The sequence below is a fragment of the Ochotona curzoniae genome, unplaced genomic scaffold (genome assembly GCF_017591425.1).
Source record: "Ochotona curzoniae isolate NIBS_2020 unplaced genomic scaffold, NIBS_Ocur_1.0 scaffold_4683, whole genome shotgun sequence".
NCBI lineage: Eukaryota > Metazoa > Chordata > Mammalia > Lagomorpha > Ochotonidae > Ochotona > Ochotona curzoniae.
Genome location: NW_024467121.1, coordinates 14,433,387 through 14,456,816, shown reverse-complemented (window position 1 = coordinate 14,456,816; position 23,430 = coordinate 14,433,387). Strand labels below are relative to the sequence as shown.

General features: G+C 41.0%; 1 protein-coding gene across 5 annotated transcripts in view; it reads left to right on the top strand.

The window, feature by feature from the left end:
- Positions 1–23,430, top strand: part of SFMBT2 (Scm like with four mbt domains 2) — a 205,704-nt gene that overhangs the window by 72,123 nt on the left and 110,151 nt on the right. Inside the window, exon 1 of one of the 5 annotated variants that reach the window (XM_040968196.1) lies at positions 21,511–22,388. The exons of the other annotated variants lie outside the window; for them this stretch is intronic. The gene's annotated coding sequence lies outside the window, so the exon portion shown is untranslated. Of the gene's footprint in view, positions 1–21,510; positions 22,389–23,430 lie in introns of those variants that run through there. 5 annotated transcript variants of the gene reach the window in all.

Below are 23,430 nucleotides of genomic sequence, written 5' to 3'. Positions count from 1 at the left end.
TGTGATACATTCAATTTTTTAAAAAAGACTTATTTATTTATTTGAAAGGCACTTACACAGAGCGATGGAGAGTCAGACAGACAGACACACACACACACACACACACACACACACACACACACACACACAGAAAGAGACTCTTCCATCTGTTGATTCACTCCTCATTTAGTTGCAATGACTGGTTCTGTGCCAGGCAGAAGCTGGGTGCCAGGAGCTTCTTCCAGATCTTCTTTGTATGTACCAGGAGCCCATACACTTGGGTCACTTCTGCTGCCTTTCCCAGATAACCGCAGGGAGCTGGAGCAGACGTGGCACAGCCCGCACATGAATGGTGTCCATATGGAATGCCAGCATTTCAGGAAGCAACCTTATCTGCTATGCTACAATGTCGAGCCGGACAGAGTTTAGTTCCGTTTTAAACTTCGGATTTATCTCACCTGAATGAGCATAGATCATATTTTGGCAGATGCTTTGAAGAAAGGTTACTTGGCCCAGTTTGGTCTAACTCTGTGTTCCTCCTAACCTTGGACTGCTGGTTTAGTGTGATGGTTTTGGTTTAGTGACTTGTTTACAAGGAAATGTATTTTTTTCATGTATGTATTACCTTCTGTGCACATAGTTAATGAACACAGCCATGTAGTTTTCCTGCAGTGCTGTTTGAGATCCTGGCCCAGAACCAACCAGTTAAGCCACTCACGGATTCCTGACCTTAGAGACAGCGCGATGCAATGGGCATTTGTTGTTGGAGCCAGTAACGACTTGGGAGTAATTTGTCACTCCATGATAGAGGAACTAGTGCATGACCATAGGCTCTTAGAAACGTGATAGTGCTAGATGGGAGAGTGTTTAGGGATACTGATGTTATAGCTAATGACTGCGGAAGTTAGTATCAGTTACAATAAGAACAGCAAAAACATCCTCACAACCAAGAATTATGTGTTATGTTAACCCTCAAGCACCTGACTCCTTGTTAATCTTGGCATGAAAATATTTAGCTGGGCCTGGTGTGGTGACTTAGTGGCTAAAGTCCTCACCTTGAATGTGCCGGAATCCCATATGGGAGCCAGTTCTCATCCCAGCAGCCCCACTTCCCATCCAACTCCTTGCTTGAGGCCTGGAAAAGCAGTCGAGGATGGCCCAAAGCTGTGGGACCCTGCACCTGTGTGGGAGACTCCGATGAAGCTTGTGGCTCCTGGCTTTGGATCAGCACATCTCCGGCCATGTGGTCACTTGCGGGAGTGAATCGATGGACGAAACATCTTCCTTTTTGTCTCTCCTCCTCTCTGTACATCTGACCTTGCAATAAAAAGTAAAAAAGAACTCTTGAAAAAAAGGATATTTAGCTGTCTGTACAATTACTTAGAGGAGATCTATATTCAGTTCTCATTTCCACTTCGGTTCATCTGTGGATATAACCTTGCCTGTATTTGAAAGTTTTCTTTTTTAGTTAATAAACATTTTTAATTTCATAGAGTTGTTTTTGTTTGTTGTCTGCACTCTAACATTGAGGGGATCTCTTGATGAATGTGTGGTAGATCCAGGGTTCAAACTCACTTTCGGTTGCACTGAAAAGGTTGCAATGTTCATGTGCTTCGTTGGGAATCCTCTTGGTCTTATCTGAACTCTGTATTGTGAACAATAACCCTGTTTTCTGAGCATTTCCTGCTTATACTCTCTAGCCTATCTGTGTCCATTGCTGACTGTTGGCAAGGTTTTTGTTCCTGGAATTTGGGGGCTGAGAGCACCTTGCCCTGGTTGTCTGCCCTCCGACTGCTGTCAGCCCAGCGTGCTAGTTGCATTCCTCGATTGTCACGTCTTCGTTACTGAACTAAGTTTATTCCTGAGCCTCTTTTTGGCTTGCTCTTCCACCCTGTTCTTGGCCTTTCTGCTTTCCATCCCCTAACCCAGCCATAAAAAATGCTGTTTTTTCTTACCGTTCTGATAACAATCCAATAAGACCCATTTATAAATTAGAATAGAAGTTATGTGGAGGGAGGTCATGCGAGTTGATTCTCTCTGAGATTTACCATGTTCTGCCATGTGTCTAAGTTTACCAAGCTCAGCTTCCTGAGTTCCCCAGAACTGAGAAATGCTGGCTTTCCTGGTCCTTCTAGTTTTCCCTGTGCGTCTATTGTCTTTTATGGTGTACTCTCTTCCTGAATGTTTGATTAGTTTGCTGCAGTATTTACATAGGCTTACCATGTGTCAGGCTGTGTTCTAAATGTTTTACATTAAATTTTGCCTGTGAGATAGAGACTATTATTACTGTGATTGCATCAGTGAGAAAAGTGTGGATCAGAAAAGTAAGGGAACTTGTCAGAGGTCACACAGCTGGTAATGTGTGTATCCTGGACCTGAAAGTCTCAGGGTGAAACCATTGGGTGTATGTATTAGTCTGAGTTCTTCAGAGAAATAGAAAAGGGAGGATGGAGATACACAGAGAGATTTACTCAGGGGTTCACTCATGTGATCTCGAACACTGACAAGTCCTAAGGTCTGGCATTGGCAAGCTGGAGACCCAGTAGAGTTTGTAGTGTAAATTCTGGACCAATCCAACAACTACTTACATAGTTCCAGTCTGTTGGCCAGCACACTTGAGACCCTGGGGGAGAAGAGAGAAGGAGACATAGAGAAAGATCTTCCCTCTGCTGAATCACTACCCAAATGACCACAATGGCCGGAGCTGGGCCAATCTGAAGCCAGGAGCCAGGGGCTTCTACTGGGTCTTCCACACAGATACAGGGGCCCAAGGATTTGGGTCATCTTCTGCTGCTTTCCTAGGCCATGAGCAGGGAGCTGGATCAGAAGTGGAGCAGCAGGAACTCAAATGATGCCCATATGGGATGAAGCCACTGCTGAGGTGATTATGTTGGTATGCCACTGCACTGGCCTAGATTTTTACTAAATATTCTGATATATGTGTACTTGAATATATAGTAATTTCAATGAGATTCAGTTCTATGTTTTTGTTATCTTTTTAAAGAGACGAAAGCAAACAATAAGAAAATATTTGATAAACATATGAGGTTCAAAATGAAAGTTTTCCTTCCTTGTCCCCTTCAAAGTCACTTGTATGCTGAAAAGATGTACTTTCTCTAGATGCTATCTCTATAAAGATATTCTGTATAAGATTTTTTTACATTGAAATTTAAATGGGAAAAGTGGGGCCTGGCCATATGCACAGTTCTGAACCTTCTTTGTTTCCACGCTGTGTTGGCTCTCTTAGGACCTGGTGAAGCTGAATGAGCCTCCTCTTCATTGCTGCTGTGTAGTATGGATGTGTCACATCATCTGTTTTGTCAGCATTCAGCATTTGCTCTTCCTATGTTTTATGATACACACGTAGTACTGCAGTGAGAACAGTGGTTTTAAGCTCACTAGCTGTATTTTAGATTTCCGTGTTCTTCATGACTTGCAAGATGTGCAGGTTTAGCAGGGCTGGGCAGCTTGCTTAGAGGTGCTGTGTGCTGGCTGTGGGGGTAGTTGTTTAAGGTATCCTGGCTTTAAGCTGTGCTTGGAATAAAATTTAGCATTTCATTTAGCTTCCTTCTCTGAAGATGGGTGGAGGGCTTCACATCCTTGCTTTTCAGCCTTTTTTTTTTTTTTAAGATTTATTTTTACTGGGTAATCAGATATACAGAGAGGATGAGAGACAGAGAGGAAGATCTTCTGTCCAATGATTCACTCCCCAAGTGGCCACAACAGCTGGAGCTGAGCCAAATTGAAACCAGGAGCCCAGAGCCTCTTCTGGGTCTCCCACGTGAGTGCAGGCTCCCAAGGCATTGGCCTGTCCTCAACTGCTTTCGCAGGCCAAACAGGAAGCTGGTTGGGAAGTGAGGCTGTTGGGATTAGAACTGGCTCCCATGTGGAATCCCGGCATGTTCAAGGCGAGGACTTTAGCTGCTAGGCTACAGCGCCTGGCCCGCGTTTCAGCCTTTTGACAAAGCCACAGGTAGGAACAAACCCCAAATTGTGGAAAGTCTTTCCAGTATTCACTTCTATGGACATGCATCTTTCTAGCCAGCGTTGCGCCTCCACCTGTTGTACAAGCATCTCATATAAGTAGTGATTCAAGACCCAGCTGCTCCACTTCTGATCCATTATGCTAGAGGAAAGCCCAAGTGCTTGGGCACCTGCACCTACATGGGAGACCTGGAAGATGCTTCTGGCTTTGGAACGGCCTGGCTCTGGCTGTTGGGGTCTTTTAGAAAATCTCTCTCCCACTCTTCTCCTTTTCTTTCTCTTTCTGTAACTCTACTTTCAAATAAAAATAAATAAGCCTTAAAAAAAAAAGAAGAAGAAATACCATCTCTCTTCTGAAATTGGGTCATGTAATAAGTTTATCTGGTAAGTAATTAAAGTCTCAGTCTCAAGGCCCTATAATTAATCATCTGGAAAAGAACATAGCTCTAGTGTAAGTTTGTATTTAGGGAGGCTCAACAAACACCATTATGATGATATGTTCACACCTGGTGTAAATAGGTTAACCCTATACATGAAACAGGCCATTAAGCTGAAGAGGAGCTTTCAAAGCAGTTCCAGACTGCAGATTTGCTAATTATTGACCAGTTCTTCCATCAGTATGCCAGCTAAAACCCCACAGTCATTTACACACTGTCTGCCACGTGGGATCTAGGGCAGAGATTCCTGGGTTTTCACGTTCATGTGCTCCACTTTGAGCTTCGCCACTCCTGTCCGTCCTAATCTGTGCTGCTCCATTGTCCCTTATGTATATCTTGTGAGAACGTGGATAATGACCTCCCAGGTTCCTCCAGTACTTCTGTTGTTCTCCAGGAGTAGATTGACTGCTTTGGAAAGTGGTCATAGCCCCGTATGTGTGAATATCATCTCAGTGACCTGAAGGAAATAAGGTCATTTGCCCATGATTTATGCTTTAAGCATAGTCCAGGTTTTTAAGTGGTTATAAATACATTGTGAGTCAGGCAAATGAAAAGATTTTAGCCAGTGATTTATACAGAGAAAATAAATAATTTGAATGAGTTACAAATGATCTTTCCTAGAGTTGTTGTACTAGCCTTTCTTCAACTGTCTGCTAACTCCAGTGCTTAAATAAATCCTTTTTTAAGAGGCATTAAAAAGTGCTGTGACAAGTGTAGTTACAACAGATAAATTTAGCTCATGTATTTTATCTACATAATCTGATTGTAATTTATATAACTCCAGCCTAGATAAAGCAGAGCCATTTCTTATTACTGAATTTTTCTTTTTGTCAACATGATGTGAGTGGGATATTGACTTTAACTGAAGGGTGGTGATGAATCATAGTAGCTTGCCGGGAGATCATTTACTGCTCTGTGTAGCAGAGTGGCTGCTGGTGGAGTTGTGAGCCAATCAAGATAAACCCAAGTGGGTTAGTCACTCTTGGGTGACGATGGATGATGTGACGGATTTATTAGCCAACTTCTCTTCTAAAAAATCATTTAACATTCTTAGCAGGCGGATTTGCAAAGAGAAAAATAACAAGTCACCATCAGCAAAAATATCTGGTAGATTACTAAGTGGAGTTAGGCCAAGTAGAGGTCACAATAAAAGATAAATTACCATGAAATAACCGCTGAAAATGTTTAACACTAGGTTTATCTTGTAAAGTTCCCAGAGGGCAACTGTATCTTTAGAAATTCAGGTGTTTCGTAGACTTGGTAAAGAGGATTGATCTTGTGTACAATTGCACAAATTGTACAGTAGGGTGTTTTTTGGCATTAAATGTTGTTTTTTAAGGGAAACTTTATAAGCCATCTTAAAATTTTGATAGTCTCCATTGACTTTTTTCATCCTTAGTAAAAGGCAATTCTGAAGCACAACTGTCTAAAAGAAAATAAAATCAGATCTTGGCAAAGAGGAATGTCAGTGATTACTGAGCTGTCCGTTCCTTTGGTCTGCTCCTATGGCTATTTTTCTTCATTAGAACAGATTGAGAGTAGACTACCTTATTAACATGTTTAGCATCTCAAGTAACATGTTGTAAATGACTTGTCACTGTCGAAATCTTTCTTTGCTTGAAAATTTAGGCCATCATTAATGTCGGATAGGAAAGTACATTGGAAATGGACTGCATTAATTGAGTGCAGGATTCAGGAGTGTAGCAGCAGTCATCCTCTGGCATCAAGTTCTCAGTGCCTGGAACATTTGTATTGTTCTTTGCATTCTTAAGAAAAGATTTAATTGTGCTCGGCACAGTAGCCTAGTGACTAAAGTTCTCATATTGTATCCCTGGGATTCCATGTGGGTGCTGGTTTGTGTTCCGGCTGCTCCACTTCCCATCCAGCTCCCTGTTTGTGGGCTGGGAAGGAGGACAACCCAAGGCCTTGGGACCCTGCACCCACATGGGAGACATGGAGGAAGTTTCTGGCTCCTGACTTCGGAGAGGTTCAAGAGGCCACAGTGGCCAGAGCTGAATCATCAGGTAGAAGACCTTCCTGTTTCTCTGCTCTCTGTATATCTGACTAGCCTTTTTTTTTTTTTTTTTTTTTTTAAGATTTTTTTATTTGAAAAGCAGAGTTGCAGAGAGAGAAAGGGGCGGAGGGGAGGGGAGAGAGAGAGAGAGAAGAATCTTCTGTCTACTGATTTACTCTTCAAATGCCCACAATGGTCAGGAGTGGACTAGGAATCAGAAGTTTCACTTAAGCCTACCATATAGTTGGTAGGGACTCAAGCACTGAGTCATCCTTTTAGCAGGGAGCTGGATTGGAAGTGGAATGGGTGGGACACAAACTGTCAATCATATTGATACCAGCTTTGCAGGCTGCAGATCTTTGCCTTTTTTTCTTTTCCCCAGCTTGGGCATATACTTCCTGGCATGGGACAGTTTGATGTTCATTTGCTGGGGTACATTTTCAATAAACAAAGAAATCTGTGATGTATGCCAGTTGCATCATTAAATTAGGGACTAGTGTTGTGGAGAAAACCCTATTGCCTGTGTCACCGCTATCCCTTATAGGGGCTGGTCTTGCTTCTGATCCAGATTCCTGCTAATAGCTTAAGAAAAGCAGAGGTGGATGGCCCAAGTGGTTGAGTCCCTGCCACTTATGTGGAAAACTGTGTGAGGCTCCTAGTTCCTGGTACCTGGATTTGACCAGGCCCAGCATTGGCTGTTGGGGTATCAGGAAAGTGAACTAGCAGACATGATCTCTCCACCTTTCTCTGTAACTCTATCATAACAAATAAATAGATATCTTTAAAAGTAGTATAAATATTTTAAACTGTCAAGTGCTCTGTTTAAGCCAATGGTTCCCAAGTAAGGATGATACCCCAAAGGTTACAATTGACAATAGCTGTAAACAATTTTTGTTGTCACATTGGAGAGAGTATTAGTGGAGGGAGCAAGTAGGAGCTGGTGGTAGATGCTGAACTCTACAGTAGATGGAACAGCACAGCAAAGAATAATCTGGGCTAAGATGCTAATAGTGTTGAAACTGAGAAATCTTGGTGTGTATTGTTGATGATACTTCGGGTGTTTTTAGATCTTTCAGTCTTCACTGAATTTCCTGGTTAAATTTTACATTGTTGTAGGCAGATTTCCCCTGCTTTTGCTGAAATTATTATTATGATGTAAGAGATAGTAGGATATTTAAGGAATTATTACTGTAACATCAGTATAAGGTGAGAGGTTCTTTCATGTAAGTGTAGCAAGGTATGTGACTAGACTAAGTCTGTAAAGACAGGACACCTAGTCAGGTGTTGTAATGAATAAACTGAAATCTCTGGTTTGATCCTGTTATATTTCATTGGTTGCATATGTCACAGGATATGGAAAATTGACAGACAGCCTTTGCTATATACTTCCGTTCATGGACCTAGCCAGGTGTCTTCCATTTAGGGCTCTTTATTTTTTGAATGTCATGACCTCTTTCCCATTAGCCAGAGATGGGACAGAGCAAGCTTGGAGAACACTCAGCTTCATGTTTCGTTGGTAAGAAGTCATATGGCACCAGTCTAAATGCATGAGACCCAGGACATACAGACATAGCTCACGACCAGGCACAGAATGTGTTCTGTGTCAACAGAGCTTTATTAGGCACCAGAGTGGTGAACACTGCTGTCCCATCTCAATCAGTCAGGCTCAAGAGTTCCAAAAACGTTGGCCTCTTGTCCTGTTCAGGACTGCAAGTGACAGATTAGGACACACCTGAGTTAGGGAGATTCATATGTTAATCTCTGTCTGAAGCACTATTACAGACACATTATACTTGGCCAGATATTCGGACACCCTAGAGGTCAGTCATATTGACACATAAAACCAGCCATCACATCCATTGAGTTTGAGGATCTTCTCACATATTTTCTATCCGTTTGGATACTCTTCTCTGGGAGGTGGTTGTTCAAGTGCCTTGCCTTCTCTTCTCTTTTTGTGTTTCTTACTGAATTGTTGGAGTTCCGTTCATCCTGCATGAATTGTATGTTGCAAATACACTAGATAGTTTGCAAATACACTAGATAGTTTGCAAATGCACTAGATACATTTCTGTAGTCTCAGAATTAACATGTAACTGGTAGGAAGGGCACTTAGGACCAAATGATGTCAAAGGTGGGTTGTGGACTGGATTGTGCTGCAGGTTCTCCTGTGGGCTGTGTTTACACCAATAGATAGTAGTTGGTCACAGGAAATAATAGTACATCTGCAATGAATGAATGAAGCGGCTGTGGAAGCCAGGGCCATTGTCCATCCATCTTACATTCTTCCTGTTGGTGATGCTGGGCCCTTATTTAGTCCTGGAGATGCCATGTCATCACCCAGTCCATCCCTGAGTACCTATTCTGTCTCTTTTCATGTAGCAGTATCAACCCTTTTTCATGGTCCTCTTTGTAATACAGACTTTACCTTGCAATTTAAAAACATTAAATATTCTATTTTTATTAGATGTACAATATATCTTTTTTAAAAGCTATTTACTTGAGAGGTAGAGAGAGAGAGACAAAGGGAGACATAGAGATCTCCCAGCCTTTGGTCCATTCTCCAAAATGCCTGCATGGCTGGGGCTGGACCAGGGGCCGACGCTGTAACCTGGGAATTCAAGCCAGGTCTCCTGTGTAGGTGGCAGAAACTTGAGCCATCCTTGTGTCGGCTTGGGCAGGGAGCCGGAGCCAGGAATTAATCCCACGTCTGTGATAGGGGACTGGGTTGTTTTAACTGTTACGCCAGACATCCATCCCCTTAACATGTCCTTTAGTAGGTTTTAATATTATGCTTAAGATCATTACTATTTTTAGTATGTTACCTTTGAGAATTCTTTCCCCGAATCTTTATTTCGTTATCTTCGGTACACAATTTTGCAAAATATGAAGCTTTTCAGAAACACATGTGATACCGTAGCAAAAACTCCTGTTTCTTGTAATCTGCGGCTTGTAGTTGCACCATTGAAGGATTGTTTGGTGAGCGAAAAAATATATTTTACTAAGCTGAATTGATTGATCTTTAATGCTTCTGTGACTCTGGTGAGAAACTTTTTCCTCCAGCTGCATGGCATAAATGTGTTCGCCCTTACTGTTCCGCTGCAGCTTCGTCATTATACCTTTTAAGTTCTTGGTTCAGCTGGAATTGATTTCTGTGCAGAATACAGGGCGGAAGACTAATTTCTTTTTCTCCATATGGATAAGCAGTTGTCTCAGCACCATTTATCCAAAAGACTTCTCTCCCCACTGATTTGTGGTGCTAGCTCTTGTTATTAGTCAAGTGTCTCTGTTAGTTTGTTTTTTCTGCATCTCATTGGTTTGTCTCTTGCCTTTACTAATAATATGCCTGTAAAATTATTATAGTATTCTTACTATTGGTAGCTGTGTTGTGAGCTCTCTTTTTAGTTGCTATCCTGTAAGAGTACTTTGACTGTTCATGATATACCATCCTTCCATATTTTTTTTTCCAGAAATATTTACTTATTTGAGAGATAGTGAGTGAAAGATTTTCCTTCCGCTAGCTCACTTCCTCAGTGGCTTCAAAGCTAAGTATGGGCCAAATTGAAGCCGGGAATCAGCAACTTCATGCTAAATGGCAGATGCTGCAGTCATTTTCTGCTGTCTGAAAGGTGGAATTATAGAGGGAAGACATAGAGAGAGAGAGATCTTCTGTATGTTGGTTCACTCCCCAGGTGACCACAACTGCCAGGGCTATTCTTCCTGGAGCCCGGGGCTCCTGAATCCAGGAGCCCAAAGCTTCTTCCTGGTCATCCACATGAGTACAGGGACCCAAGTACTTGGGTCAATTGCTGAAGCCTTAGATGCATTAGTAGGGAGCTGGATTAGAAGTGGAGCGGCTGGGGCTTGGACCAACACCCCAGTGGGATGCTGGCATTGCAGAAGGCGGCTTTTCCCACTGGCCCAAGCTATGAATGAATTGCAGCCACTGGTAATCTGGCTCTGGAGAGGACTGCACAAGATATTATGATGCAGTGACAGTCATTTTTTTTTTTCTTCTTAGTTATTTCTCTTTTTTTCCTTTTTCCATAACTTTTCTTTTCTTCCTCCCTTGCTTGCTGCACTTTAGTTCTTATTTGTGGCACACATTAAAAAAGGGTAATTATTATTTTAAAGCATCTTTTAATTTGACAGAGTCTGATATTATCTAACATTTCATTTCCCCCCTTCTAGTTCCTACATCTTCTGGGTGCTCTTCAGGAGAGGCTTACAAACTTGCTCTGTCCAAGTACTGATGGTAGATGTTTCAGGCTTTGTGGGCCATCCTTTCTTTGCTGCATCTACACCGTTCACTATTGTCACATGAGAGCAGTCCAAAGTGATACATAAATGAACGAGCATGGCTCTGTTCCCAGACTTTATCTATGGACACTAAAATTTTGAATTTCATACGATTTCCAAGTCATGAGATAGTAATTTTTCTGTGTAAAAATGTAGAACCATCCTTAGCTTCTGGGCTATGCAAATACAGGCAGGTGAAAATGATCTGGCTCACAAGCCACGGTCCACTGTCTATAGAATTCTGTATATAATTGTCACTTGAATCTATGTAGGATTAAGGTGCAGCTATACTTTAATAACGGATTGTCTAAGTCATTTGGAAAATGAATTATGTTTACATTGATCTGAGCATTCAGTAAATAAGCAACATATGTTAAATGTATGTAATGGGGAAGAATATTTTCTTTCACATAGTAATGAGAATCATATTTCAATAACTGAGGCAACCCTTACAGATGGTTGTGTTGTTCCCCTTCACACCACCTCTAGTTTATTCTAGGCAAGAAAAGGTTTTCTGGATTTGGAAAGGTTAAGTGATCGAACAACACAGAGTGAAGTAGTATAGAACTTGGAATACCACCTATTATATTCCAGGCTTTTATCACATTGCCTTTCCTGCATCTGCATCTTTAGAATGTTTGAATTTTCCCAAGGATTTGACTTTTGGGAGATCCAGGGTATAGGGTCTGAAGGCTGCCCAAATCTTTTGGTTATACATTGGCTTTTCCTCATGTTCCTTTTACCCATGCCTGCATGATGTTTCTTTGTCTCCAGAGGATGGCTGACTTGACTGTATTCCTCCATGACGCTTCACAGAGTGGAGCATGTAGTAGTGCTTTTTGCTTAGAAACACTTATTGAACACATCGCCTTGGGAGACAGTGTGCTGGGTGCTAAAGATCAGTACCAGTGACATCCCGTGTCTGACAGGAGCTGATAATGCAATGGAGGATGTGCATAGATAGTTTGTAAAAGAGAATGAAGGAGCCTGGGGAAGGAACTACTCTGCAGTATGTGGTAGTCAGTGTAAAAGTAGCTAAATATCACTTATAGAACATGCCACGTGGGCTTCAGCACTGACTGTTGTTTAATAATTATGCTCAGTACTTTGTATGTTGAAAGGGGAAGTTTACAGGTTGCTTCTCTAATTGTGGGTCGTTCTCAAAGATGTATTTTTTTGAGGTTCAGTAACTACCCAAGTTACTACCGTGGGTACAGGTTTTTATTCATTCAATTTTCCATGATTTCCTTTGTCATAATTTCTCCCATGATACCTTGCTCACAAACACAGGCAATCTGTTGGTAGAAATAGTGGGCGGTACTCTGAGCTGGGAGCTGATATCCCAATTTTAATTGCCACAAGCAAAAGCAAGGATGATAACTCTTTCCTTCATGCTTTTGCTGGAGCCTCTCCTTCCTAGGGTGCAACTGACCCATTTTTTCTTTTCATGTATTTAGGACATGAGTGACATGGAGAGATGCCTTCCCTTAGGCGTGTTAAATGGATTAAATGTGGCTTACACTGACCTTGTACTATCGTGATAAAGCTTGGTTCAAAGCAGCTTCCATACTTAAGTGAATTGCCTAGCTTAATATATAACCAGGTTGTAACCTAACTGAAGAACACACTCCTGTAACCAACTACTGAAATTCAATCAGCAGCAAGCCTCCGCCAATCCCAGGCCGAAGGCTGCAGCACTCTGCCCTAATAAGGGCACTGTGGTCTGCATCGTTGACGTAATCTCTGTATGATTTCTAGTTTTTCTGACTATGAATGTAGCTCATGAGATGGGGACTAGATTCTAAACCATCAGACTACTGCCTGATTCTAGAATCTGCTTGTTTACATAAACTTTATTGAAATGTAACTGGTCTTAGGTTCTTTTGTTGTTTTCCAGCAGGCACAGACATAGGCCTTTTTTGTGAATCTGGGTTATTAATACTTTGATTCCTGGGAATGTCTAACTCACTTCCCTGTCCTTTAGGAAAGATTTTCTTCTCTTCTGAACTTATTTCTGACATCTTGCTTGGAATTAGAAGTATTCTTTATGGTAGTTGGCACTAGATTACTTAGGCCTAGTGCAAATACTCTTCTGTAATTTTCTGTATCTACAGACATGATGGGTTGTCCTGGCAATCATTCCACATGGCATTTATTGGTATTACTGAAAATGTGGTAACCAAGATCCTACAACTGATTTATTGAAGCTGCCTTGGAACAACCCCAATGTGAGTTGGGAGTTCCTTTTAACTATAGTGAGAAAATCAAGTTTTGCTGCCTGGCGGAAAAGCCCTTTCTGTAGAGCCAGTGTAAAGGACACTTGCTGACCATGCCTTAGCTGCTAGGCTCCTCAACAGCATGCAGCAGTAAAGACTGATACGCAAGAAGAATGAGATAAATTTGGTTTTCTCTCTCCTCATGGAATCTATTGTCTCCTGATGTTGTGATATCAGTTCCTATCTAGTTTTTGAGATATGACTAGCTTTGTATTATTTTTTTAAAAGAATTTATTTTTATTGGAAAGTCAGATATACAGAGAGGAGGAAAGGCAGAGAAAGGCAGGTCTTCCGTTCAATGATTCACTTCCCAAGTGACTATAATGACTGGAGCTACACTGGTCTGAAGTCAGGAGCCAGGAGCTTTTTCCGTGTCTCCCATGTGAGTGCAAGGTCCCAAAGCTTTGGGCCATCCTTGATTGCCTTCTCAGGCCACAATCAAGGAGCTGGATGGGAAGTGGGGCTGCTGGAATTAGAACTGGCATCCATATGGGATCCTGGCACATTCAAGGCGAGGACTTTAGCTGCTAGGCTACCGAGCTGGGACCTATGTTTGTATTATTGATTTAAAAATCACCCTAAAATGACATTAAAATAGTTCTTCTTTTTTATTCACAAAGGAAGTATTCTACAAGACATCAGAATATTTAAAGAGATATGCTTCTATATTAATGCTATTTGGAGTTGTTTTTAAATCTTGATAATTTACTGTGTTAGATTTATTGGAATCCTGGATAAGCTGACAAAAACTGCCATGAGCTTGTAATTATTGGGCAAGTGAGTTCTAGGTTGTGGTTAGAATGAATGTCTCCACAAGGTCCTGTTGTTTGCTATCATATTTTTCTTATTTTTGTTTTTGAATTTTATTGTGCAATTCTGTGTAGCCTTGGATTCCCCTCCCCCGAATTTTCACCCCCTGACTGATTTTTGCCCATATTGTCACAACAGTACATTTCTTCATATGGTCCTGTTTTATTACCATTCTCTCCCCTCCTAAAAAAACAAAGCAAAATGAAACAAACAAACAAACAAAAACCCTCAAATTATCTTATTTTTCCCTGGTGGAAGAAATAATGATTGCAAAATGAGCAGGAAATTTATTCTTCTTTACTCATCTGGTATGAATTGTTTGCGCCACATATGTTGATGAATTATTGCTTCTAAAGCTGACATAATCGTTGTTGTTTTGTTAGACAACTATAAATCTCAGCTAATATGTTCTTAGTGTTAACAGGAAGAAAACTGTAAGTTAATATTGTTACATTTCGTTGTTTAAAAATAATTGTTAGGTTAGTAAGGGCTCCCTTTTACTAGCATAATTTGGTCTTTTGTAATTGATAAGGGAACATTTAGGGAATTTGTTTAGCTCTGCTTACGGCTGACTTTTTCAAGAACTGCCACATGCAGTAATCCAGACGAATTCTATTGATGTAATAAAGGAGACAGAATTTATAGTCAGCATTCAAAATGAATTACTGATAGCTCAGGAGTAGCATGCTTTTTATATATCCTAGTCATATACTCTGGTAGTGTTTTTGCTTTGTTTTTAGAATCATAGAGGGATTGGACTTTTTGCCTGGTGGCTGAGATGTCCGTATCCCACATCCCGGGTTTGTTTTCTGGCTCTGGTCCCTTGCTTCTCACTTCCTGCCAGTTCAGACCCAGGAAGGCAGTGGTGATGGCTCCAGTCATGGGATTCCTGCCATGCCTGTGGAAGATCTGGATCGTGATCCTGGTGCCCAGATTTGGTCCTGGCCCAACCCTGGCCAATGTAGACATTAACGAGTAAACTGCAGTTATCTCTATCAAATAATTACATAATTAAAGAGTCACAGAGGACAAAACTGTGATGACTAATGTTCTCAAAGCTTACTACTCAGGTGTTGAGAAGAGAAAGATTGCTATAGATGCACTTTGGTGCAATTAGACCTCATTTCATTATTTCTGGTGCTTACAAACTAAATGCATCTGGTGTTTAAGGGTCAGTGATTGCTTGACTTCCCCTAAACGGAAGAGGGCAAGGTTTGCCATGGTTTCTGTTCTTTCCGAACAGCTTTCTTTCGTTAACAACCTGATTTGTAGTCTTGAATCATGATTCTGACACTTTGCAATATTCTTTATAATCATTTGCGTATGCTAGGTCATCTTTCTCTTAACGCAAACCAAACTGGCCAACTTCTTGGATATTCTTGCTTGTGGGATGGCCAAGGAAACTCCTGCTTATCATATTAAGAAACTTTGTCTGCATTACACCATGGACCAAGGGCCAATGTCATAGCCAGCTTTAGCACCTACTCATCAGTCAGTATAACGGACTAAATTTGATGGATGGATAACTAATCAATACTAATCAACTTCCACAACATTCTTGTTGAAGTAAATACTGTACCTGGAGTAATTTAAACTTTTGAAGATTAATTCATACCTTAAGAACTGAGTTTATTACTGAGATATTTCAGCTGGGCAGAAGAAGAAGGTATCTAGAGTCTTATAGCAACAACTAACTGTCTGCTTATAGGTTGCACTTTGGAAAAGGAGGAGATAGAATAAGATGATAGGCAAGCAGTATTAGGATAATAGAAGGTGTGTGATGTGAGTGGAAAGATGTGAGCAAGTTGCAAAGACAGGTCCTGAAATTTTCTTGCTGGGAGATTTCTTTTGTTTCTGTTGGTTTTGAGTAGACTATAAATAATCAGATCTGGAATATCAACATTTTATTCAGGAACTAGTAAATCCTTTAAAAATTATTGTTGCCTCCCCAACAATATTTAGCTCTCCTATTTCTGTGGTCAGAGAATGTGTTAGTCTACACATTTAGATAAGGTTAATACTTGGTGTTCTCTGCGAGGCCCAATTATTCAAGTAAATTCTAAGCTATTGATTGTCTCTCTATTGATAATATTCCATTATAACCCCCTATCATCCATTAGCCTTGGCAAAGATAAGGGGTGAGGACTTCTAGAGTAAGTGGAGAGGCATGACTGAGATGCCTGTTAGCTTCTGAGGAACCTATTTCAAGAAATACCAGATTGAAGGTCTTAGACTACTAAGGCTCAGAATACTAAGGAAGGCAGGCTTCCTCACCTGTCATTACGATCTCTGGCTTGTCCCATTGAAGTGATGCGAGTTCTTCTGGCTTAGGTTCTATGAGTCTACGACTCAACTCTTGCCAGCTCCTGGTGTGTCTCGGGTCCCCAAGTACCATCCCCAACCCTAACCTGTGACACTAATGGGCGAAGAACAGGAATGCCAATAGATGTAGTGTCAGCTTGGTCACTGTATGCCATTCAGACCTGTTGGCTACAGCATGCCTGGACCTCAGGGATGTCTCCCCGTCTGGTTTTGGCCTTGTTGTTGAGTCCACACGTTCTTCATTTCTTCTTGATTGACAGGCCTTTCCCCAGCATTTCCCCTTTCAGAATGATCTCTATAAACCACAAGTAAATTTCGCATGCTGATTTGTACACCGTGTTTACTGTGCCAACTATAGTCTTTCCCCAGCATTTCATTTAATGAACTTCTGTTCCTTCAAGGTTTAGTTTTCCAGGTACCTTATAGGGGAAGCCATCCCTGCACATGCTCCCACAGTATTTGGAGTTCACCCCTTCCTTATCCAGTTCACTTATTTATACAGCAATCTTCCTAATTGCACTCTTCGAGCTTAGTCTTAACTGCTTTTATTTTGCCTTCAAATGTTTGGAATTATGTGTAACAGCAGAGAAACACCTTACCTATGTGTTTAATGAGTGTATTGGATGGATGAAGAATGTATTACAACCCTTCTGATTTTCTAGTGTTAAGTCCCAAAGAATAAGGGTAACCTTCTTACAGTCTGCCATTAATTCTAGAAATGCTTCTGCAAAATCTCTGAACTCCGACTTCAGCGCTGTGGTACAGTAGGTCTTATTATATAACTGTTATGTATTCACTCTGTGTTTAGGGGATGTCTGCTGTGTTCCAGGGCCAGGTTTTGAGAGGAAAGTTTTGACAAAAGCAGTATTTTCCCAGTCTCCTGAAGAAGAGAAGAAATATTCCATTTAACATAGGGCCTGGGTGAACAACTGGGCAGATATTACAAGTAATATGTGTTCAGGTTGGTGGATGGAAGTTGAAAAAAAATTTTTTTAATACGTGTTAAAACACAGAGTAGCAAATCTTAGTGTTCCACAGTTGGTGGCTGTAGTTGACAACGCTTTATTATACACTGAGCTGGGATGTTCTCAACAGAAAAGGTATCAAAATGAAGACTAATGGGCTGGTTTCATGGTTTGCAGTGTGAATATATGTTGAAATGTTGCATTGCAGCCCATAAAAATGTACAAGTATCACATATTATTCAGATATTTTAAAAATGAGATACCAGTGTTGTGGTGCAAAGGGCATCCCAAGGGATACTGGTCTGAGTCTCAGCTGCTCTGTTTCCAATTTAGCTTCCTGCTAATGCACCTGAGGGAGCAGCAGATGGTGGCCCAAGTACATGGGCTCCAAACCTTGTGTGGTAGACCTGAATGGATTTCAGGGCTCTTGACCTTGGCCTGGCTTAGCCTTGGCTGTTGTGGCCATCTGGAAAAGAGGAGGGCTTCTATTTTCCTCAGTAATTCTATTTTTAATAAGTAAATCTTTCTAAAAATAGAATTTTATACATAAAAAGAGAGAGAGAGCACGTTGTAAGATGCAAACACGTGGTATGTGTTACCATACAACTGACCAAGGATACGGTCATAACACCATGAGGCCCCTTGGGAGCTGTTAAAAATGAGGCTCAGTGAGACAAGAGCAAGAGTCTGTGGCTGTTGCACATACACCCCTTGCAACTCACTTGCACATGAACTCTGTGTTGCTCACACAAGTTGAAGTTTGTTTTATTTGCCTGTTATTTGCAAAATGTGGAAGAGTTTAACTAGTCGGTTGTGTTTTTGGAAGCATCAAGGGAGATAGCTAGTTTAGAGTGCTTATGTGGTGTTTGGTTCCTGTTAAACAACTCAGTGGATGACTTTGTAACCAGAATTGTGGCATCTGTGTTTGGGGAAAATACAATGAATTGCTGCTCTTTTGAAATCGGGGGGGGGGGGGAGTGAGAGGGGCACTAGATATTGAATGGGATTTGGAGAAAGTATAAACATTGGTGAAAAAAGAAGAGCGTGACATCTTCAAAGAAATTAGAGTCCAGTGACTTAAATCATAGCCACATTTTTAACAAAAGATTTATTTAATTGGAAAGTCAAATATATAGAGAAGGAGAGACAGAGAGGAAGATCTTCCATCCAATGATTCACTCCCAAGTGAACACAATGGCTGGAACTGAGCCGATCTGAAGCCAGGAGCTTCTTCTGGGTCTCCTGCATGGGTCAGGGTCCCAAGGCTTTGTGCCTTCCTCTACTGCTTTCCCAGGCCACAACCAGGGACTGGATGGGAAGTATGGCTGTAGGGATTAGAACCGGCACCCATATGGGATCCTGGCATGTGCAAGCTGAGAACTTTAGCCTCTAGGCTATCATGCTGGTCCCAGCCACATTTTGATATGAGTATAGTGATATTTTTTTCTATGTAATGAATCTGATCTATTTGGAGTCACAGAGTCCTTTGAGAATCTGATGAATTCACTGGATATTCTTGGAAGAGGTTCTCAATACACAGAAATACATGCAGCTTTGTTGAACTTTGTGAGCTCATAAACCCTGTGAAGCCCATCATACTCCCTTGTCTTCAGAGGATATAACAATTTGCAATAATGAGGCTGAGATTAGGGAGTTGGCCTGGCTCTCCCAGTGCGGTGACATAAAAGATGGGGATCAGAACATGAGTGAGACCAGAATCACATGAAAATGGGGGAAGGGTTTCAGGCTCTGGTTCTTTGCAGAGAGTGCTCAGGACAGGAGTGAGGGCAGCAGAGCCCAGGTTTAGAATCAGAGGTTGAGCTGTAGTAAAAATAGAGAGCATGATGAAGACCTGGGTCCCAGAGCTGTTGGGGCGGTTACAAGGAACCAGATCTTTGGCTCAAGGTCATTGCGATGGAACCAAGAAGAGCTGATGCTGTTGGTGAAGTCCAGTGCCCCTGCACCAGCAAGTTCTTTGTGCTCTGGGGAGATCAGGCTTTTTTTCTATCGAGGTCTTCAACTGGTTAGATGAGACCAACTTACAATACAGAGATCAGGCTACTCCACTCAAAGGCCACAGGTTTAAGTGTAAGGCTCACCTCAAAGCACCCTCACTGAAACATTCAAAATAGTGTCTGACCACATATTTGGTCACTTTGGCACAGCCAAGCTGATGCATACACTTAACCATCTTAGACAGTAATGGGACAGCTGTCTCACAGATGACAATTGGCTTTCTTTGCATTCTGCATCTGTGGCCTCAGCCAACCACAGATCAAAAACACTTGTGAAAACCTGAACATGTACAGACATTTTTCCTTGTCATTATTCCCTAAACAATACACTATAACAACAATTTACAGGGCCTGGTGTGGTAGCTTAGCGACTAAAGTCCTTGCCTTGCACACGTCAGGATCCCATATGGACACCGGTTCTAATCCTGGCAGCCCCACTTCCTATCCAGCTCCCTGTTTGTGACCTGGGAAAGTGGTTGAGAATGGCCCACATCCCTGGTACCCTGCACCTGTGTGGGAGTCCTGGAGGAAGTTTCTGGCTCCTGGCTTCACAGCAGCACAGCTCTGGCCACTGTGGCCTCTTGGGGAGTGAATCATCAGATGGAAGATCTTCCTCTCTCTATATATATATGATTAAAAATACAAAAAATCTGCAGTATGTTATGTATTATAATTCTCCTTAGAGATGTGTCTAGGCTATATACAAATACTATGTCCTGGATATAGGCTCCTGAGGATATCCAGAGCGGACTGGACCCAAGGATCATGTTTGTTGACATTTTCTGTAAGTTTGCCTCTTTTTATTTTTTAAACACATCCAAGGAAACACTAGGAATAATTAGAGTGGAGGCTCTTGCTCCCACAAATAAAAGCACTTAATAGAAAGAAGTAAATCAGAGGGAGAGGGAGGGAGTGAGAAAAGGAGAGAGGTGGGGGGATAGAAGAATGAAAATCTTTGACAAGTGCCTTATTCCATTGAATTTGAAGCCCTGGATGTGTGTGATATGTCAATTGCAACCTGACAGTTTCTCTGCAGCATGAGTTAATATAAAGGAGCTAAAAAAATTTTTTTCCTAGTGGAAAGGTCAAAGAAGTTGTTGCCTCTTAGGAAGGGAGTTCTTTAAATGAAAGAAAATGTTTAAAGCAGTAGCAGAACTGCCTATAAAAGTGAGATATTGGCAGATGGAGAAGAATGAAAAATGTGCAAAAATGAGAAAAGCCCCAAGTGTTATTGGCCAAAAATCTTTAACAGTAATATGCAATGCGATTTAAAATTTCTCCTGAGAGGTTTGCATATTATCTTCTAGGCTCTTTAAGTATAAGCTGCAGAGTAACGTGGTTTATGCTCTGAGAATGTCATAAGTAGTTTCAATCTCCATGGCTTTTCCAATGTTGGTCTTGGTTGTTCCTTGGGCTGGGAGAGTCTGGGGGATTTCAATCGAAGCATTTGGTCCTCCATGGAATATCTTGTGTTTCTTTAATCCCTGCTGCTTCTCTTGTCTGTTGTGTGCAGGTTTGGTTTACCTGATGGGTTGACCAAAAGGAGAGCTCCAGCAAGATGATAAATGACCTTGTGTGCCATAGAAGGCACTAAATGCTATCTTAATCAAATGAACTAACCCCTGACTTTATGGGTTATATATGCTCAAACTATAGTTGTGTGTCTCAGCTCATATGTAAGGAAGTAGTTAAACTAAGCACATGCCAGAAGACCTCCAAAGATAAGGAGGTTTAGTGAATACTTATGATTATTAGATGAAGTCATATTTTAGTGAAAAGTTTTTGCAGTGAATGTTTATGGTTACAGTAGTTCTTCATCTGAGTTCTATCATTTTATCAAAACAGTAAAACAAATACAACTTATCAAGCCGCTTAATCTGACTGTTCTTCCTGTGACCAAAATACTGTCATGTGCCAGGGACACATCCTATAGGGTTAAGTGTTAATGCTTCAGACACAAGTTTCATTGGAAGATTAAAAAGTGTCCTTAGATCAAGAGTTTACGAAAGCTGAGCTCTGTTTTTTATCTCATAATGATACTCGTGGGCATTGAGGTATACATTTTGCTGGGATGATCCTTTCTCCTTATGATTTCTGTTCTGTATGATAAACATAAAGCGGCCAGCACTGCACTGTGGCATAGTTGGCAGAGCCATCGCCTGCAGTGCTCGCCTCCTATGTGGATGCCCACTTGACCCTTGGCTGCTCTACTTCTGTTCCATGTCGTGCTCCCCCAATCCCTGCCCGTTGTGTCTGAGAAAGCAGTGGAGGATGCTTTAACTGCTTGGGCCTTGCACCTGCATGGGAGGTCTGGATGGATCCCCTTGGCTCCTGGCTTCAGCCGAGCCCAGCCCTGGCTGTTGCAGATATTTGGAGAATGAATTCATGAATGGAAGATCTCCCTGTGTCTTTCTCTCTGTGTGTCTCTACATTTCAAATAAATGAATACATTTTTTTAAGCGTAAGTATAGAAAATAGCTTTGATAGTAGGGGAGTCGGCACTTCTACAGCTCCACGATAGCCCAAGCAAGGGAGAAAGTGCCCATTCCACCAGGAATCCACATGACCTTGGGTGTACTGCCCATCTCATGCACCCTGTTCCAACTAATTCCTTGTCAGAGAGAGACCTTCTGCATCACTTTGGGACACACATATTTCTGTCCTACAAGATGGGGCAACACAGGGATGGTGTGGCTCTGTGTCTGTTGAGTAGAACCTCAATGAAAATGATGTTTGTGTTGTGCCTGTAACTGAGGGGACAGAAATTGTCCATCCTTCCTGAAGATTCCCTCTGTAGCCTGGCAGAGGATATTTGAGCCAGCTGTGCCAGGGCCCTCACCTCATATGGCATTTGACAACGCTGAAGGATCCTGTGTTCCTAGCACATCTAATGAAACAGAATCACTGTCACCTGCCTTTGAACTGCTTTGAAAGAGATTACCTTACTCAAATCCCCTTGTACATTGCTGAAGATGTGTACTGAAGCACTTGCCATAAGAGGCAATTAGAATTTGTTTTCAAAGGGATATGACAATTGGCATGAATAGTAAAAGCAAATGAACTGATGAAAAGTAAAGTTGCAGAGTAATTACATATGCCACGTTGGCATACAGATGGATAGGAACTGGATTTAAATTTTGAGCTTTAGGAGTATCTAAAGATGTTTTTCTTTTTTTTTTTTTTTTTGGCTATTGTGTGTTATATATAGAGTAAAAAGAGCTTGGTGTGGAAGTGGAAAAAATCTTGATGGTGAGGACTACAGAATTATCTGTGGTATGAATTTTGAAAATGTAAGTGAATATGTATTTGTATGTGTAAGCCTTTATGCTGATGTGGGCATTGTATATTACCTATTTGCATTTTTTTTTCTTTCTGAGCAACATCAACCTCAATAGGAATCATGCTCATCATGCATAGTGTATTTTACTGAGTAAAGAATATTACTGCTAAGTTTAAAGGGAGATTGCATTTTATTACCTTGTAGCAAATGATCAATTTTATAAGAATGTGAAGACATGGAATTGAATCCAGAAATGAATTTCCATGGCCCCGTCTGTTAGAAGTTATATTTGCTAAATGACTCCGAGATGGTACCAGTTTGCAGATGTTTTAGCAGGTGATCATGATGAAAATATTAACACCGATATCCAAGGTGGGAAGGTGCCAAAGAAGTTAGAGATCTTTTTAGCATCATTCATTCTAGAAAGATTTTTATCCCATTTGTTTTCAAATAAATAAAGTATGAATTGTATACTCATCACAAAAATTGTAGTTACAATTTTGGATTAATGTATTAGTTAATTAGTTCATTTTGAATTGCAACAACCTGTTGAGTTATTATGAAAACCTCAGTTTAAAACATTTTATAATGTTTTTCAAGAAAGGAAGCAGTATGTGATAGAAACATTGGAATAAATTAGTAATGGTTGTTTGATTTGCAGTGAACACTTCACTTTTTACAAGTAGTAATATTGTTCTACCTGATTAAAATATGTCAGGAAGTGTTTATTCATTGAGTTCTTAGACTTGTCATAAGAAGTAGTTGCTATTACAAGTCAAAGAAGACTCTGTAATAAGCCCATTTAAACATAAAACAGCTCTTTTGGCCTCATTTCCACTACTGAGCACAAAGATTAAAAGCTTAGATTATAAAGATTACACTGAGTCTCATCACTTTCTATTTTCTTTTTACCTGAAGCCCTCACGACGTGAGGTGTGTCCTTTGCTTCCAATGGTTTGGAGACATTTGTACCAATGTTATTTTTAGAACAAAGTAATGCAGTTCTTTTTGGTGATCATACATGCATTTTTACAACTAAGGTTTGACCAACT